The sequence below is a fragment of the Egretta garzetta genome, unplaced genomic scaffold, assembly GCF_000687185.1.
Source record: "Egretta garzetta isolate BGI_Z169 unplaced genomic scaffold, ASM68718v1 scaffold744, whole genome shotgun sequence".
In the NCBI taxonomy this organism is placed as follows: Eukaryota; Metazoa; Chordata; class Aves; order Pelecaniformes; family Ardeidae; genus Egretta; species Egretta garzetta.
This window is the reverse complement of record NW_009259482.1, coordinates 543,630-555,098: the sequence shown is the minus strand read 5'-3', so window position 1 is coordinate 555,098 and position 11,469 is coordinate 543,630. Positions and strand designations below refer to the sequence as shown.

The 11,469-nt window shown below is 41.2% G+C and overlaps 1 protein-coding gene across 2 annotated transcripts in view; it reads left to right on the top strand.

Moving 5' to 3' along the window:
* AGPAT4 (1-acylglycerol-3-phosphate O-acyltransferase 4) overlaps positions 1 to 11,469 on the top strand; it is a 70,320-nt gene that overhangs the window by 4,140 nt on the left and 54,711 nt on the right. Inside the window, exon 2 of one of the 2 annotated variants that reach the window (XM_035892754.1) lies at positions 7,058 to 7,130. The exons of the other annotated variant lie outside the window; for it this stretch is intronic. The gene's annotated coding sequence lies outside the window, so the exon portion shown is untranslated. The remainder of the gene's footprint in view (positions 1 to 7,057; positions 7,131 to 11,469) is intronic. 2 annotated transcript variants of the gene reach the window in all.

Below are 11,469 nucleotides of genomic sequence, written 5' to 3'. Positions count from 1 at the left end.
GCTGAAAAATTTAATTTTTGCTGTCCTTGTGTATGTCCCTGAAGTAGTGAGTTCGCAATTACTATTCATTTGTATGTATGAACAGTGGCATGAATATGGCCAGGTTTTTACCTTTTGATTGGTACTATTATATATGTTGGAAGCCGTGGAATGTAGAAGATACTGCACAGCTGTATACAGGTATATATAGGTGTATTATTATTACTATTTTTCATGCAATGCCTTCTGCCCCATTCTTCCTTTTGGCTACTTAGTGCAGAGACATCAGCTACTCTAGAATCTCCAGACTGAATCCTTTAGCTGCCCTCAATCTAGTCTCATCTATACTGGGGGCTGGTCAGTGTGTAAGAGCGAGTAGTACTGCATGCTTGCCCTTGGTTGGGCAGATGGCTTTGTATTGAGGGTTGCTCATCTAGTCTTACGTGTTCACACCACTGAAAAGGTTGCATTGTGAGATTTTTCCCCAACCATGCTCAGAAGAAACTGTCTTTAGGTTAAAGACAGTTATTTTAGCTTTACAACAGAGCAAGCTAGCATTTGATATGAGTGACCCTAATCTGAGCAGTATTTGAAAAGGAGAAAATAATGTCTTAATAAAAAGTATTTGGAAGAACTGAAGAATGCAGTAGACCAATTAATCATAACAGATGTGTTTTTCTAGTAGTGTATGTATAAGATAATGCTTTTTGGGGGCTGTTGGTGTGCTGACTAATAAATAACTTAAGCTGGGTCTGTATGTGTCTGAGGAAAGTCATGGAAACAGCCTACAGTTTGAGACAGTGAAGCTTAGCCTTGGAGAATGTAAGGAGGCATGTGCTTTGCAATGGTGACAAGCGTCATGTTGTTTTGAGTGCCTGGTACAGCCTGAGTCACTAAGTCAACCAAAGAGTGAAATAGAGCAGGCATGCTTTAACTTAAGAATGGAATGAAAGCAGCAGCTGCCTTTAGATCTTGCAACTTCAGTCAGTTTCCATTTGATGTCAAAGGTAGAGATAAATGATAAATCAGGAGAGGGTGTTTCATCTTTGACACTATGCACTTTGAGAAACTTTTTGTATTTCAAGTAGTGGTGGAAATCTCTTCTACCCCTTTTCTTCCTATCTCCTTTCTAATATAAGAACATAATATTCTCACTTCTCCATGTGCAATGTCTGCTGTCATACTGCATATGGGAAACTAAACTGCTGTTGTGATTAATGACTTGTCCTCACTTCAGTAGTCCAGCTTGAGTTGGGGGTGCTTATCTGTTCACATGAATCAAGCCAGACTAGCTCAAGTAAAAGTATTCATAGAATCATTTAGGTTGGAAAAGACCCTTACGATCATCAAGTCCAACCATAAACCTGACACTGCCAAGTCCCACACTAAACCATGTCCCTAAGCACCACTTCTACACATCTTTTAAATACCTCCAGGGATGGGGACTCAACCACTTCCTGGGCAGCCTGTTCCAGTGCCTGATAACCCTTTCAGCAAAGAAATTTTTCCTAATATCCAATCTAAACCTCCCCTGGCGCAACTTGAGGCCATTTCCTCTCATCCTATTTCTTATTACTTGGGAGAAGAGACTAGCACCCACCTCGCTACAACCTCCTTTCGGGTAGTTGTAGAGAGCAATAAGGTCTCCCCTGAGCCTCCTTTGCTCCAGGCTAAACAACCCCAGTTCCCTCAGCTGCTTCTCATAAGATTTGTGCTCTAGACCCTTCATCAGCTTCATAGCATAACATGGCTGCATGGAGTAACTGTGATTTAGTAGTTGAGGACATGTAGCTGTGAGCTGCGGCTTCTCTACTGCGAGTATGGCAACAGCACTACAGCTTCTCACTATAACTGCTGACAACCCAGCAGGCTAAAGCCATAGACTTCAAACTTCAGCAATGCAAGTTAGAGAAGAGGTAGAAACCTGGTTTCCAGATTGAATTTGCGGTGGAAATGATTAACTAGAGCAATACCTTGCTTTTAATGGAAGAGGGCAGGTGTAATGGCACACACCAGGTTACCTTCAATAACTGGTGTTGAGAAGTTGCTGTCTGTCTTCAAACCAATTGTGAATCCTGGGTTGGTCAGATAGGGTGAGTTTAGCTTCTCTACTGACCTGCTTCATTATGTATTAGCAGTGGGGAGAACTTTCTAATGACAGTGTTGCAAATGAAAAAAAATACTGGTTGCGATAAACTGTCAGGTTTTCTGCCATGGCTTTTGTCATAAACTGTCAGTTTTTCTGTGATGGCTTTTTATGAAATTTGAATTGGGTAAATGTTCTTTAATTGTAGATTGGAAGCCTTGTTCAGCTCAAATCTCCTGCTCTGCAAAGAGTGTGTTAGCCATTCACCGGATTGCAGTTTGGGTTGCTTTTATATCTCTGAGACACTTTTCATGTTTTACTATGACTAAACTCTTCCTGTTTGATCCCATTATCCCATCTGATAAATATCTACAAGGTAATGGTTAGTTATAGTCCTCCTTCCTCTGTACATCTCAACCTTTACTGAAGAGTGTTAGTTGCAGAGAGTGGACATTCAGCTTGAGAAGAACAGACTTTTTTCTGTGTTGGTCTTGAAATGAGCTAAAAGACTAGTAAGGGTTACACACCTTCTGTTGTGTTTTAAGCTTAAGGAAACAAAATTAGAAAAACCGAAAAACCAAAGCCTTTGGGCTTCTCACTTTCAGAAGATATTTTCTGGCTCCAAGTATATATTCACTGACTGATTCAACTGCCTGTTAATCCTCCTTTTGTAAAATAACAACCCTGATAAACTCTCCCTAATACTGAACTCCACAGAGTGAACCTCCAGTAAGGAAACTGAACGCTGCAAACCTCAACAAGGTGGTAACAATAAAAATTTAAAAAGTAAGTGTGCATGAAAGATGACATTAGAACAAAGGTTTGGCAAGCAATCAATCTTACTTTTTATTTTTAAATTATTTAGGGACATCTTGTCCTCAGTCTCTTTTTCCCAAGGACTGAGAGCCAAGATGTATGCCAAGGAAGGAAGCACTTAGTGTGGAATACATCACAGTTCTCACAGATGCCATTTGTGCCTGAACTGGAAGAGGTAGGAATACATCTTCCTCCTCCCCCCTTATCTGAGGACAGCAAACTGCCTCAAAGGTTGCGCACCGCTTTTCTGTACTAGCTTGCAGAGTTGGCCAAAGACATAGAGGGGACAGGTTGTCTTGGGTATTGGTACACATGGCTGTGGAGCTTGCTGGGGCAGTGGGAAAGTGCTTTGTGCTTCCTGAACTAGTTTGTGCTTGGTAGGCTGGTGCGGTGCTACTCTGGGGTGAGCAGAGTGTGCTGGGCTCCTGTGGGCTGTTGGGGACATAACTCTGCCATGTGCTAAGACTGTGAGGATGGACATACACATACAGGACAAACGGCTTCTTTAGTGTGCTGGGTGTATTTACTCAGGAAGGTATTAGCCTGTGAGAGGAGCAGTGGTTGATAATTTGTCCTCTTGCTGCCACTGTTTTGGGGGAAAATTAGCTTCTCCTTGTGCTGAGATCTGCCTTGTGCTCCCAGGGCGAGTGGCAAACTGGCCTCCCGCTGATTCTCTGCACCAGGTGAACTTTGCATGAACAAAAGATTTGCCAACAATGGCACAGTTGTGTGGACAGGTGCATAAGGGCTTCAAAAGCAATTGACTTAGCTTCTAATCTGCCTTCATAAATAAATTACAGTAGTACTAATACCTATTCTTGTGTTATGAAAGGGGTGTTATTACACCTCTGGGTAAAGTTACACTATGCAGGCTGCGGTTTGTAAATCCCACTGAAGGGAAGGCCTTTCTTTGCATGGAAAGGGGCACCTCGATGTCTGCTCATTGCTGCGGCAAAAACAAGACGGAAAATGACTCATTTTATGTCTGAGCTTTCTAGAAACAAAGCCAGAGGAAATTGAGAACTGCTTCAAGTTTATCATCTTGGCTGGCTGTTACGAGACAGTGAAGCTGATTCCTTCCGCCTATAACTATAGGCTTTGCAGTGTGAGAATTGGGCATCCAAACAAGGCTTTGTGGTAGAATCAGGGCCATGTTTTTTGTTTCCCTGCATGCAACTCATTGCCCACTTGGAGTTTAGAGGAGCCCTTGGCCATTTTGCTTGTTGTTTGTACCAAAGTGGTGCTGGGGCAGAGAAGAGAATGCTCTCCTCTGGTGCAGTTGAGTAGGTGGGAAGCAAGAGGGCCTTGGAGAGGCCGGGCTTCTTCCTCCACTTCCATCTACCACCACATTACACTGCAGAGGAAGCAGTCTGCTGTTGTTCAAAGTATGCCACAGTGTCCTTAATATAATCCTCTAGCGTGTTACTTATAAAGCAAACTTGAGTTACGCTTGTCAATGTAGACATAACAAAGAGCTTTCATAGGGCACTTAGGACTGTTTTCTTAGTCTACTTCTAACGTTGTTTTGAGTAATGTGTGCAAAATTACTTTTCCTCAAGTGCTACTTGTCCATATAAGCCTTTGTTATCTTGGTTCCACATACCACGGCCACATGAAGCCACTGGTAAAGACTATGAAATTTTGCAGCAAATACTGAGGGAAAATCGAAGGCCGGATTTGACAGTCATGCAGAGAGAAAATGTTGATTTGAACCTTTGGAGAGCTAGACCATCACCTTAGCCTTCTTGCTTTCCCTCAAGCCATGCCATGAGGATGACTGTAGAAACAGAATGTACTAAGGAAATGCCCATGTTAGTTTTAATCTAGATAAACTTTGCTGCTGAGGGTAGGATATGGCAGTTATGAGAGATCATGGAGATCTGAGTAGGCAGGTGCCCAAGTACCTACCCGGGTGGTGAGGTGTTTGTTGCAGCCTGCATTGAGCTCCATGCTGCTATGGCAGTTTTATTCTCAGCACTCTGGCTGCCTTGGGTATCTCTAGACAAACCATTGCCATACCTCTTTTCTGTTATGTAGTTTTAGATTTCTTCCCATGTTCCCTACAAATCTGAACTAGGGGTTTACATGTCAGACTGGGGGGGGGGTGTCCTGCTTTTGAGTTCCAGTCTTCGGTGTTGATCATTGAGCTCTGTACAATAAGGTAGATGATTAGCTTTCTCTGAAATCCACTCTTGTTAGAATGATGAATGTAATTAAATCTTTGGATTCTTTTGCCCTCAAAAATTCATAGGGGTATGTTGTGTGTCGACAGATTTTGTTAAATATAAAATATGCTTGGAGCAGAGAAGCATGTATATATATGTCATCATACAGTAATGTTTAATTTTCTAACTTGCTTTGTCTTCCCTTACTTATAAGTAATGTAGTAACATACTTAGCACTGTGTCATAAAAAAGATCTAGTGAAAAATGAGCAAAGGGACAGGAGTGATCACACCTTTTGTTGCTAGCAAGGACAATAGAATGTGAGAAAGTAGTGTCTGATTTACTGAAGCCATCAAAGTAGGGGCAGCAGGAGGTATTCCTCTGATTTAAAAACAGTTACATAGTTATGAACTCTGTAGCGGTGTATTGTTAGCTTCTACAGCTAGATTGTCTTTTAGTGTTTAAAAAAATCCATTAATGTGGCGTGAAACTATGCTCCAATTTTAAACAGTGTGCATATCTAATTTTTATGACTTCAACGTTCTATTGTTGTTTGCCCCAAATATACTAGTAGTCAGCAATATTGCAAAGAGCTCTCTTTGCAAGAGAGATTGTTACCTCTCCTGAAAACATGTCCGGTGGTGAACAAAATGTATCAGTATTTGCTCACAAAATAGATTAAATGTTTCAAGCTATGAAGTATGGTGCAGGCTGTATCAGTGTGTTTTCCTGCTATGGCTTGCTTCATTCTTCTGTGGGGGTGGGGGAGAAAAAGTAGACTTAGGGATGTATGCCATCATACTGAAACACAAACATCTTGACTCTTGAAGTGATAGACTGTATAATGCCATTCATAAAATCGGTCAGAATCCATTTTAGGGGTAGCGGGGAGATAACACTGGTTTTGTTTGTGGATGTGATTTCAAAATATTTTCTTTTTGTTCCTGAGTTTTCTCTTGTCATATGATGGCATGTGCCCCAGTATCCTACTGTTGAGTTGTCTGAACTGTTGTCCCACAAGCTTGTGTGTGCATGACCACGTATGAGCATACACAGTTTCTTTCTGGTAAGGTTATATTTGCTCTTATGGTTGATTTCCTTTTTGAAGCCTTCCAAAGGGTCCAGGTTTTGCCCTCAAAAACTATTAGTCCTTTCCTTTGACAATGCAGATGTTTTGTTAGAGTAGAAATCATCTACTCTAAAGTCTTATCTACTCTAATTCATTAAGGCCTTCCTCCAGCCTGCTTCATAGTACCCTTTTATACCCGTTACGTACTTGTGGCAATGCTGCTGGTTATTCGTACAGTTCCTCACTGAGACCAAACCTTGAACTTCTCTAATTTGGAAAGACTGAAGGAGTCAATCGCTGCAGCAGGTTCTCCATTATTTTGCTGGTAGAGTAAGATAATGTGTTTTTCTCCATCCACCACAGCTTGAACTCCTCTTTTTTCCCAGATTGTGTTAGCTGAACTATATTCATCACTATGTATCAGTCCTCTGCAGTGCCTAGCAAATGTCTCCACGTTTTCCCTACTACCATTAACTTGCTGTGTCCTCTAATAACATTTCAGTCCCTCTCATGCCACTTGCAGGTGTTGTTATCCAGTTTTCATAGTAGTGCAGGTATTGACAGCTTTAGTGGAACAACCAAGACGGTATGCTGATTGGAGGCGTGCTGTGTGAGCGTAGTGCTGTTCTGTTCATGAAGGTGTGATTGACTGACATCTGTGCATGACCTTTAGCAGAGTTCCTAACTCAACCTAAAAGGAAATATGGTCTGTTATGGCCAGCTCTTAGTTTAGGAGAAAGGGACTAATTTCTGGGAAACCAGATGTGAAAAAAACTTTCAATACTGATGCTTTCTATGCAAGAATGGTGAAGAGCTAGAGAGGCACTTAGTCTGATCTTTAATGAAAAGAGCATCTTCACTGTCACTAATACTATTTTGCTGTTGCTGGAGCCTTTGTAGAGGTTACTCGTCTTCATTTTCCTTTTCTTTTTTTTGCCTCAGATTCCTGATCTGAAGAAGGGTGATGGTGATAGCCTGCAGACTGGAGAGAGGGATGACAGGGAAGCAATAGAAGGTGAACCACATTCTGTTTGGTGTCTGGCATCTCGCATCACCTCTTGTTAAGCATTAGATCTGGCCAGCAGGCTTCCTAGATTCCTGAACGGGGGTAAATCTGGAGTGTTTGTGTGAAAGTACTTCCATCTGACATGACATAATTCAGGAACATGATATCTAATGATCAAAGTCATAGAACAGAACATGAAGACATTAATGTTTGTACAAGTTTGGTGCTACAGTTGTCTATTCATTAAGGGTGAATATCACAATCAGAGGATCAAATTCTTCTTGAGAGACATTGCATATTTGTAGAAATGTCATTTTAGCTATAGGGCTGATTTTAACCGCTAAAACGGTACTAAATCTGAAGGATAGCCTCTTGATCCTATGTAACCTTCCTGCAAAGATGCAGAGTAGCTCATTGATCACGGTCACCTGTTACAAGCAAATACAAACTAGCAGTAATCCAACCCCGTCTGGGGAAGAACACTATCTCCATAGGCAGAACTGCTGGGGGAATTTTGAATTCTCCTGTGTTTGGTCAGGGAATAGATCAATTGGTGTGACATTCAAGTGAAGTGAGGTTCAGTGTGTCTATTGGTTGGCTACATCTACTACCCCTCTGCTCCCGTTTAAGCAATATTCACCACTGAAAGTGTATTCTCCCTCTCCTAAAAGCACAGAAGTCACATGGCACCAGGTTGTTGTGGAGTAGGTTTTCAGGCTTGTCTTGCAGCAAGGATTTCAGCAGCTGGTCCATTGAAAAGTAGCTGGTGTCTGACTAACTTTTTGCAGGGGGATTTCCAAATGAGTAGGAAGCAATATTTCCTTTCAGCAGGTACTTGAGGTCTTTCGGTGTGACACTTGAGATGAAAGACCACCTGAGTGCGCACTCTTGGTACTCCTTCATGGCTAGGTGGTTATTTCCTGTGACTTGTTTGCAGCCTTCAGGTTGAGGCTTCTTACTTGAGGATTATGTTGTTTTCTCACTTCGGAGACTGTTGCAAGGTAGCAGGGTCTTGTTGGACAAGCTAAATGTATGTTGCTTTACACCCATCTTGGCATAGTCTATGCTTAAACATGTTTCTTCCAACAACATGTTCAGAAGTAGGAATCCTTTAACTCTGGATAAGAAACCAGATGGAAATGCGTGCAAAATAGTTTTTTCATCTGCTTGGTTTTGGGGAGGCAGTTACCCTTTTACCAGACCCATTTTGGTCCTTGCTGAAATAAATGTTAGAAACAAAATAAGGAACCACGAAGGGACAGAGGTATAAGAGATTACAATGCAATTGTTTGTGGGCAGATTGTTTTGCTCTTCTGTTAGCCCATTTTATTAGCATTTACATCTGTGTGCTTTTTCTGTACTCAAGCAAATTGTATTGGAGTGTCAATAACTTAACATTTCCTTTCTGTCATGGTGTTAAAGAAGCAGGAAGTACACTTCAGTCTGATTATTCTTCAGCTCACTTAGCTGTGTTTCTAAATTGAATCTCCAGTGTATTACATCTCTGACTGTGGGGTTTTCTTTTAAAGTTAAAAAACTAGTGAGCTTCCTAATACATGAGAGTTTTTCCATTGTACATAAATTTCTTACTGCTCATTGGTACTTATGTTGCTCTGTTAAAAAAATCCAGGAATTGAGATGAACACTAATGAAAGGTTTTTGATGAATGAATGTATCTGCTGCCTATGTTAGGTAAGGAAATATAGAGAGTGATGATTGTACAGACTTAATTTCTTGCTGTCACTTCTAAAGAAGCTTACCCTTGGTTTTGGGGAAAGCGTGGGAGATCTGCAGCTGTGAGGCTTTTCACAGAGGCTCTCATTAATATAGCTTTGCTGCTGTAAAGGAGCTCCTTTCCTGTACCACTGTCAAATGCTGTGGAGTGTCTTTTATTGGATTTTAATTTTTTTTTTTCTTAAAGCAAACTCATACCATTCTTGTGACATTTTCCAGGCTTTTTCCCTAGCTCATATGGTGCCTCATCTAAAGATGTGCAATGTGCTAATACTCTGTAGTTTGCTGAGGACTCTATATTGGCAAGCTAGCTGTAGAGAACTAAAGAATCTGTTACTTCCTTCAAACTCTAACCATTTATCTGTAGCGCCTATGTGATAGACTTTTGTAACGCTACTCTTTGTACAAAGGCAAAAGATAGGGAGGGAGATGTTAACCTTGCAGTGTTCAGAAAAGTGCTTTCATTGGCTAGATTGTGTTATGTTTTCAGAAGTTCAATGCAAACTGATCTCAGCTGAATTTTTATCAATGAATTGTCCTACCCACCAAAATATATCAATTAAAGTTTTATTATTTGAACATGCATTACCGTTTGTGCTCATAAAGGAGGAAGATACATAGGCAAAACATCTGACATACCTCTTTAATTTCCAGTCACTTTTAGTCTATCTAGAGTTTAAAATTGAGACTATAGTGCATTTTCCTTTTAGTATGACACTATATTTCGTTATTTTTTTAAATGCTAAGAGTTCAAAACATTTCTGATTGGATTGAAGCTTATCATGGAGTTTGTCTTCCTTGTGTCTTCATAGGCTCTGACTCAGTGCTAGAAATCTGCATTAATTTATGCCTAAAATTCAAGGTTACCTGAAAGGCGATTTAAATTTCCTTAGTTGTGTGGTGATGGCTTGTAGCTTCCTGTAGGTTCATACAGTCCTCAGGTGAGAATTAGAAAGGCTGTAGTGGCAGATCCATGAGTCTGAGATACAGACTTTATTCTGATAAGAATTGATAGATTTCTTTATGTTGAAAGCAAACGATGGTTCATAAGTAGAGCATTATGCATGTGCAGGTGAACAGAAGGGCAAACAGTGTCCCAAGCTGTGTGGGTTATGCTATTGGACTTAATGATTTAAAGTTAATGGGACAGACGAGACCTGATATGTGCCACTACTCAATATATGTGCCATGTAAATAAGTCCTTGAAAAGTTCTTTTTCTATGTTGGAAGGACAGGAATTAGACCTCTCTTAAGAGCAGTGGTATGCTAGGTTCTTCCTGTGTTATGTAGGATACTGGAATGCTGTAATAATCTTCAGGACTTTTTTTCAAAGGTGGTTCCTGTGAACAATATGAGAAGGTTGAGTACTTTGTCCCAAATGGGGTGGGAATGGTAATGCTGTCTCTGGCCTTCATACAAAAAGTAAGAGTCAGGGTGCTGGAGTCTCTCCTTTATTTCCAGCTTGTGTCATTGATTTGTTGCTGTGGAAAAGTCCTGTGATCATGATTGCATTTTTAAACAGGGAAGACCAAAAAAGGGATGGGAAGGTCATCTGCCGTCATGTATGAACAGTGCCGGTTGCAGGTGGGTACTTTTGTAGGATGCCTTATGAAAAATAAATGTTAGTAGAAGAAACCTGTGGGACCAGCTTGTCTGTCTGGAAGGGCACTTTTATGGAATTCTGGTATTACAATTGGAAGGGCCTTCCTGCTGCTCCCTGCAGTGCCTCATTAGGTCTTCAGTAACGAGTCGCGTGCTGGCCTTTGGGGCCAGTCCCGGTGGACAGAGGAGCAGGAGGAAATGCCTGCTTGATTGTTATCTGCACTGACTGGTCCTGTTGCCACAAGGAACTGCTGGTTTGTTGAAACGTGGGAGTATTGCTAAATTCCTTGGGGAAGAAGGATAAGAGGAGCCTTCAAATATGAGACAAATATCTCTGACACGTGGCTGTTAAATAATTTCCCCAAAGGGTTTGAAAAGAGCATTTCAAAACACTGACTACGGCAGATCTGTATGTGTGTTAAACCCGTTGTACTTGCGAGGCTGGCTCTGTTCCACACGCTGTGTAACTTGGAGAGAAGAAGCTGTTTTGTAGGCAGATTGTGTAGGGATAAAAGACAGAAAAAAGCTGTGAAATGAAATGTTTGAAGTGTGCAGCTGTTTTTTCTGAAGGGTGGGTTGCTTTTAACTTTCAGCATGGAAATAGTTTAAAAGGAACAGTGGCTAAAGAAATGAACAGAACTTGTTTCCGTATTCCTCCACATCTCTAGCTCAGGATGGCAAAGAGAAGGTAGCATCAACTGAAACCACTTGTTTGGAGAATACATATGCCGACTTAAAATTTCTTCTTCACCTGAAGAAAAATTGTGGTTTATGTTTTGTGGGCATTAGGTTAGAAAGAGAGAATCTATTTGGTCAAACTTGAATGATCAGTGTGCATTTTGAGAGGGAAGGCAACATGGGAATGGGAGCTGGGGGGAAGCTGGGAAGTGAGGTGGTGTGCCAGTACACATGCAGTAACTGGAAGGGTCCTGTGCAAGGCTCGTGTTCAGATCAGAGCAGCTGGCTCAAATACTAGAGGCATGCTTTAATGTACAGGTTTTAACCACAAGTT